Source organism: Octopus sinensis, linkage group LG12, assembly GCF_006345805.1.
Source record: "Octopus sinensis linkage group LG12, ASM634580v1, whole genome shotgun sequence".
NCBI lineage: Eukaryota > Metazoa > Mollusca > Cephalopoda > Octopoda > Octopodidae > Octopus > Octopus sinensis.
In genome coordinates, this window is record NC_043008.1 from 30,732,932 (window position 1) to 30,742,207 (window position 9,276).

Sequence of the window (9,276 nt, forward strand, 5' to 3'; positions counted from 1 at the left end):
TGCGTGTTTGTGGGAACGCCTCTACATATACAACTATTTATGCTCTCCTATGTGTGATTATAGTTTTGATAACAGGAGACGAGAGCTTGGTTTAATGTTTTACTCAAGTAGAAGTGATTGTAGCCCTAAATTTAATATCTCTCTCAGACTGATAAATTTCACATGTTTTTGCGTGAGAAATCATCTGTTTACAACTCCAACAAGAACATGGTTAACATTATTTTTCAAACGGCGTAGTATAATTGAGGAAGAAATGACAAGAAGCAAGTATTGTTGGCGTGAAGAGAGGGAGGCGGAAATATTACCGTCTATGCGTTACAAGGCTTTTGTCTGTATATCTCTATACATATGAGGAGGTATAAGCATATCAATATATGTAGACATATGCACATAAACATAGTCATATATATATATATATATATATACGTATATATACTCGTATTTATGTGGATCATAATTACACGATTGTATTTTGGCTTCAATAAGGTATTGTTATATTTTCTTATCAGTTCATTAAATTTCAGCGGAAAAAGTGGGATCACTAAATCTTTCATAGCCATCAACATTGCTCAATTTCCGCAGCCTCATCATCAGGCTGTAATTATTTTTAGCCTGTACAACATAAACATTTTACAGTTCTATATTTGAGAGATGAGGAATTATGTATACTATTTACATTATTTACATTTGACGGTTATTTGTCCTCAGCTTGTTTGTTGTTAACACAACGTTTCAGCTCAGCTGATATACTCTCCAGCCTTCTTCAGGTGCCCTGAGGAAATTTCGAACCTGGGTTCTCATTCCTAAGATATTTTTCGATGTTGTTGTTGTTATTATTATTATTATTATTATTACTATTCAGGTCATTCAGGTCATATCGCGTAGTGGTTAAGAGCGCGGTCTACTAACCCCAAGATTCCGAGTTCGATTCCAGGCAGTGACCTGAATAATAATAATAACATCGAAACATACCTTAGGAAGGAGAACCCAGGTTCGAAATTTTCCCAGAGCACCCGAAGAAGGCTGGAGAGTATATCTGCCGTAACGTTGTGTTAACAACAAACAAAATGAGGACAAATATCCGCCAAATGTAAACAATGCAAATAATGTATAAGCATTTTATGCTGTGAAATTTTGATTTCTGTAACTTAGAGTGTTAGATTTTTTGACCAGTATTTGAAATTTCGTATATATACATCCTTAAGCACATGTTCCCTCTCTTTGTGACATGTGCGTGTTGAGTTATTTTAGCATTGTGCTCTATTGTTACTCATACATCATTAAGGCTTTACAAGAATGAGACATTTTCATATAGTATGGAAATGTTATCCACTAATGTTTTCCTGTCCAGCTATGATTTATTTTGTAAAGCATTGTGTTACAATCACTCTTTGTTTTACGTGCACTGTAAGAAATCAAGGATAATCTAACAGTATCAGTTCTACAAATTTCAACATTGCAAAAAATTAATAGTAAATTAACGATAGTAACATTAATCATCAAATAGTGCGGTTCTTAACAGATAATACAAACATATATATCAAATCATCAAATTTCAAATACCAGCTAAAACATCGAGATGTCTTGAAAAAGCCGGTCATAATTTCTACAGAAATCAGGTACTTCATGAAGTGGATACTGTGAAATTATAGAAGCGTCGAGTGTCATGATATCTTTAGGAACTTTATTAATCTCAATGATTCGGTAGAAAAACTGATAAGTTCTGATAAAAAGTTTTAATTTGAGTGTAGGGAGCCGTTTTGAGGAGGTAAGGAGTAAGTTAGTCATTTTTGGCCAATGTCCATCCCTCGCCAAGTTTGTCCACTGCAGTTTCCCTCCAGTTTGCCTCACTGCAGTTTCTCACGGAAAAGAAAAGAGAGTGAGAGAGATTTTACTCCTAAATACGAATGGTACGTGATTTACAGGCCGCGTTATGATAAAGTGCAAAATTCACAACAGTGGTACTTCAGAGCCGAGTGCGGACAGACGGAACGAATATTGTAGATTAAGATTTCAATTTTCTAAATTTCACCTATTGTTAAGCCGTGGATGACACCAAGGGAAAACTTAAATTAAGCGTCATCTTTAATTATTAAGGCGCTGACCTGATTATGTTCGTAAGCAGTTTCCTTCGAAACCGCGAGCTATTCACTGCATCATACTTATACATATGAATATAAATACCAACACCCCTACTCACACACACACACAGATAGATTGAAAGAGAGAGAGAGAGAAAGATGCTACGACCAACCCACTTAGTAGCAGAGAATAATCCTGCGTAGCTGTAAGTATATAGTTAGACGAAAATCACAAAAATTATAGGAGTAAAATCTGAAACAAAGCAGAAACGAGTAAAAAATACTATCCGAAATGATTCACAGGAAAATGAGTTGCTGAAAATCATAAGACTAAAGAGTCAAAAGAACTACAAAAGAAAGTAATGTACGACAAAAATAGAAGCTGACATTTTGGGTAATAACCCTGTACCAGACAATAGAAAAATTAAGAGGAAAGAGGAAAAAAACAAAGGTTTGTGATACCCTAAACATCACCTACAAGATAGAATTAAAGCTGGAGAGCAGAATTCGACGGTCAGACATGACGGTACGGTCTGGGGTACAGGGCGGAAAATATGAAAATGTGACATGGATTGAGAAAGGAAATAAGTAGGAAAAAGGAAGGTGAGAAAATGATATATGGAGAGTGGGTAAGAGACAAGAATAAAAGACAGAAAGCAGAGAAAGTGAACGGCTTATGGTAATCAGCGTGGCATGTATAAGATGTAAAGAAATGATCTAAATGCACAGTGTATTTGTGTAGTGTTATGTGAATGTCAGTAGGTTGGATGTAACTTACAACAAGCATTCTTGATTTATTAAATTTACTTTACATGTCCAGTTCCTGCTGAGAAGGCGAGATAATTACAAAATTCAAGTATTCTTCAAATTAGACATGCCATTCAAGAAAGGGACAGGATTATTGTTTACATATAAGAGGATAGTTGAGGACAGATTTTCCTGTATATAAAGAAAATTCTTTATAACATCTTTAATTAAACATGTGTTAAAAGTTTTTCTCTATCTTCTTTTCATTGGAATATTTGCTCTTCGTCATACCTATTTTGCCGTATAATCGTCGTGGAACTAGGGATTTCCACACCTGAAGAATTCTGGCTTTGGCCGGGAACGGGACAGTGTTGATAGCCCAATATTCAGGCTGTGTGCTTCCCTGGAAACATCCTAACTTTACACCCACCTAACCTCATAGATAGATAGATAGATACGCATGTATGTATATATACAGACGTTCATTTGTATGTATATATGAATATTTCTATTTATATATGCATATAAATATGTATTTACATTATATCTACTTATACATAGATAGAAAGATAGATAGATATATATATAGATATATAAATGTACCTATATATATATATATATATATAATAGAAATATTAAAATTACTATGTCTCTCTAAAGGAGATTACGGCAGCGTTACTGGATATTAATAGTTATCGCCATACTAATATGGCAGTCTAAATATAAGACTAAAGCTGTCGCTGATTAGCTCGAAGAGGCCACCGCCTCTAGCTAGCTATATAACACACGAACCTGCGTCCATTACAACCTTCGAACAGGGGAGGTCAGCCGCTTTAGTCTTATATTTAGACTGCCATATTAGTATGGCGATAACTATTAATATATATATATATATTATATATATATATATATAATATATATATAGTATATATATATATACACACATACATATATATATATATAGAGAGAGAGAAGGGGAGAGAGAGGGACAAAGATAGACATCTATATAACCGGCTAGCAGGGTGGATCCTTCGAACTTCCAAAACATACATATACACATACACACATACATACAAATATACACACACACAAACGCACACATATATAAATGTATGTATATGACTATATACATACATATACATGTATGTATGTTTATATATCTCTTATATGTATAAAATATGTGCGGTATGCTTCCCAACCATATGGTTCCGGGTTCAGTTCCACTGCGTAGCAAATTAGATTAGTGTCTTCTACTATAGCTTGGGGCCGACCAAAGCCTAGTGATTGGATTTGGTAGACGGAAACTGAAAGAAGCCATTCGTACATATGTATGTGTGTGTGTTTGTTTGTGTGTGTGTGTGTGTTTGTGTGTGCATTTCTATGCCTGTGTTTGTCTTCCCCACCATCGTTTGACAACCAATGTTGGTGTGATTCCGAACATGGTTCTGTGTTCAGCCCCACTGTGTTGTACTTTGGGCAGATGTCTTTTACTATAGCTTTGTGAGTGTATTTGTTTGACGGAAACTGAAAGAAGTATGTGTGTGTGTGTGTGTGCGTGTTGTGTCTGTGTCTGTATGTGTCTCCTCAGCATCGCTTTACATCGGATGTTGGTGTGCTTGCATCTGTCTCTGTAATATTTTGAAATACTAAAGAATACATTTATTTAATAAAATCGCCATTGGCTTCGACCACGGCCTCTAGACGACTTCAGAATATTCTGCGACTCTTCTGGACGGTCTCCTTGTTTAAGTTGGTGAATGCTGTCATAATCCTTGCCTTCAGTTCTTCTTTGGTGCTACATGGAGTTTTGTTGATCTCTCGCTCAACTGCACCCCACATATAATAATCAAGGAGATTTCAGTCTGGGAGATAGGTGGCCAGATGTTAGGGGTGGTGTAGTCGGAGAAATTGTGTGACGGCCTGATAAGAAACTGAAACATTCCCAAGTCGCTGGCGATGTATCTGATTGACTTGGAGGGATCATTGTGAATCATAGTCAGGATCTCACCAACAAATTCAGGAGTTTCTTTCTTATCAGAACAATTAGGGTGAGTTTTCCAAGCTGTTGTACCTTTGTAATCACCATTAGACTCACCCAACTCTTTCCAAATCCTCTGTACTGTCCTAAGATTGATTCCCAAACACTCCGAAATGTTCGTATTGGAGCTTCCGGTGCGAATACCAAGAAGTACAGGAAGCTGTTTCCAAATCTCTGGCGTAGTGAATTGCGTCATGGTGCTGTTTTTCTCACAGACGGTGCCCAAATGACCTTGTTATACTGACTGTTCGACAAAATCTAAAACAAACAATTCGCGAAATTCAAAATATGAAATAGCAACAATTTACCCATCGCACTCTGTATATATCGTAAGAGAGACTTATTGCAATTAAGGTTGGTGTCAATCATTGACGAAATTTATAAAGTAGGGAAAAGAGAGTCGAAGGATATAGAAATCAGTGTAATCCACATGATGCAAAAAAAAAAAAAAACTGGAAATGAAAAGCAGAAGCTGATGGTATCCTACCGAGATATGGTAGATACGACGCAGCTTACCGGAATTGACTTCGATTCGGTTCAGATCGGTTCAGACCCTTTTCAAATATACAGCAGCGCGGGGCAAATTTGTTATTAGCTACAGCGACAAAGCAAGGGAAACAGAGAGATGAGAGCGTCATTTGATTCAATACTTTCAACAAGGACCGATGACAAGATGGAAGGAACACGTAGTTGAGAGAAAAATAAAATGGAATGAACTGTGGTATTGGATTACATAACGTTTGAATTTTCTGATTCGTTTATACTTTGCTATCGATACTTTGCTATCGCCTATAAACCTGTTATAATGGACGGTATCAGAGAAAATGATAAATGCTGATGCGGGTAAGTCCGAACACTGAAACATATAATTTCAAACCTTCACTGGCATTAGATAGATGTACTTGGAGATACAATCTGGTCCTTAATATCCTTTTCGACGCTACAAAGAACCAATTTGCTCTCATCAACAGTAGCATAAAACACAGAAGAAACCAGCCAGAGGTTTTTCATTTTTGTGCGATCAGGACAGCAGATCGGTTTGAAAGAGTAGAAACTTCTTGGGAATGATGAAAAGTGAAATACATTTATCCTCATTCCAGTTTCGTAGAAATTATATGATATGGAAATTATACGATGTGAGATGTTATATGATGAGATATCATATGATGTGAGGAAAAGAAGTAAATATAGTCGAGATAACGATTTCTCATGAAGAAAACATGGACGCAGCTTGGACTCGAAAGATCGACCGTTATAAACGGCTACTCGAGGAAAGCGAAAGCACAGACTGGAAGGCAAAGCATTATCCAACTGATGTTGGATGTAGTGGATTCATTGAATAAAGTTTAAGGCGGTCGTTATTTTCGATAGCTTTAACTCATCATAAAGCGAATGCCAGGTTACAATACAAAAAGTAAGCCACTGGATTTAGTCAAAAAGAGACGATGAGCAATAGGTAGGAGAAGCTTCATGTAAATCTAGTAACTAGTTCATCCAGCAACGGGATCTCATCTCAGTGAGAGGCTGGTACGTTGCGGAATAATACCGTCGATAGGAAAGCCCCGAAGAAGCGCGCATTATCCCCTGGTGACCTCATAAGCTTGCTAGAATCCGGTATGCGGAGCTTTTAGCTTGAAATACTTGCATCTACAAGTTGTTTGCAAAAATTTATGTAAATATGTATGTGTGCGTATGTGTGTGTATGTGTATGTAGATATATATATATATATATATATATCTATATATATATATATAAATGTAGACATACATATATAAATATATACATATATAAATATATATGTATATATACATATATAAATATATATATATATTGTATGCATGTATGTATGTGAAGGCGCATGGTTCAGTGGTTAGAGCATCGAGCTTACGATCGTGAGGTTGTGAGTTCGATTCCCGAACAGGGATGCGTGTTGTGTTCTTGAGCAAGACAACTTTATTTCACGTTGCTCCAGTTAACTCAGCTGTAGAAATATATATTATATATATATATATATATATAGAATATATGCCGCACATTTTAAATATTATTCATATACATGTGTGAATTTATTTATATTTCTATACATGCAAATATGTATGCTACCGCATATTTACTATTATACATATGTATATGTTTATATATATGTGTGTGTGTGTGTGTGTACATACATACAAGTATATACATACACTATATATATATATATATATATATATATATATATATAGGCATTAGACTACGGCCATGCTGGAACAAGGTGTCGGAAAACATTTAGTCGAATGAACTGCCCCAGTACTCATTTTATTTTAAATCCTGTACTTATGCTAATATGTCACCCAGGTCGAAGTGCTAAGTTACGCAGTTGTAAATATACCAACACCGGTTGTCATGCAGTGGTGAAGGACAAACATAGACTAAAAAGACACATGCATGCATATATATATATATACAACTGACTTCTTTCAACTACCATCTTACAGATCCACTCACAGGGGTTTAATCGGACCGGGGCTACTTGCCCGAGGTGCAACGCAGTGTGTGTGACAAAACCTGGAATTATTCATGGGAAATTAACGTTCCTTCTACACAACCACGCCTCCGCCTATATAGGATAGGATAGTGATGCGACAATGCACCAATATTTACTGGAAATAGCAGTCAATAGTACACAATGCTATAGTAAAGCTTCACTATAATATTATAGTAAATCTTCACTATATATATATATATATATATATATATATATATATATATATATATATATATATATGGTAAAATGATTGCAGGCGGTGAACACAAAAAAATTTCATCTTGCCTGTAGGAAGAACATTAAATAAATGTACAACCCAGATGGGACAACCTAGGACCAAGGTTTCGAACTTTAAAATTACATTTGTTAACGTAAATTTGATTAGTTCTCTTCGACTAGATTCACCTAGACAAAATTTCAAATGTCGTTACATTTATGCCAGTATTACTCGTCTGAACGTCTAGCCATTAACACACCGAGAACAGTAAAAAAGTCTTCAAAGAAAAGATTATTAAATAGTGCATTACAGTACTATTGCTCCCCAGTAAAACAAAGCACCATCAGGTTAAAGTATAAATATAGGATAGTGCTACAACAATTTACCAATATTTACTGGAATTAGCAGTCATTAATATACGACGCTAAAGTACATCTTCCCTTATTCATCTTACCTGTAGGAAGAATATTAAATAAATGTACAACCCAGATGTGGATAATGTACCACCTAGGTTTCGAACTTTCCAAATGCATCACTTTATGTAATGTAGATTTGTGAAAAGTGATTTGAAAAATACAGAGTTACGCAAAATATTTTAAAGACTCCGCCGGTTACGACGACGAGGGTCCCAGCTGATACGATCAACGGAACAGCTTGCTCGTGAAATTAACGTGCAAATGGCTGAGCATTCCACAGACACGTGTACCCTTAACGTAGTTCACGGGGAAAATCAGCGTGACACAGAGAGTGACAAGGCTGACCCTTTGAAATACAAGTACAACTCATTTTTGCCAGCTGAGTGGACTGGAGCAACGTGAAATAAAGTGTCTTGCTCAGGGACACAACGCGTCGCTGGGAATCGAACTCACAACCTTACGATCATGAGCCGAATGCCCTAACCACTAAGCCACGCGCCCTCACTCGCAAAATATTTAAGATGATGTCAGTAAGACAAAATAAAGGCAACAACTGTTATATTTATATTGGTTGTTTCATGAAGCTATGAAATGTTGAGAAAGATTCCTCTTTTTGAAATAGAATAAACACAATATTCAAAGAGTCACAAGAAATGTGTTCCTATCGGCAGTCCATTGTAGAATATGGATAGATAGATAGATAGATAGATAGATATATAGATAGATAGATAGATAGATAGATAGATAGATAGATAGATAGATAGATGGATAGATAGATAGATAGATAGATGGATAGATGGATAGATGGATAGATAGATAGATAGATAGATAGATAGATAGATAGATAGATAGATAGATAGATAGATACATAGATACATAGATAGATAGATATATACATACATAGACAGACAGACAGACAGACAGACATATAGATAGATAGATAGATAGATACATACATACATACATACATAGACAGTGAGACAGACATATAGATAGATAGATAGATAGAGAGAGAGTGAGTGAGAGAGAGAGAGATAGATAGATAGATAGATAGATAGATAGATAGATAGATAGATAGATAGATAGATAGATAGATAGATAGATAGATAGATAGATAGATAGATAGATGCATATAAATCTACGCGCACAATTGCTGATATTTAAATACGTATTGGAAGAGAACTCTAAATATTCAAGTAGATGGAAATACTCGGCGATCCAGACGTGTATGCAATACGTTATTTGGAGG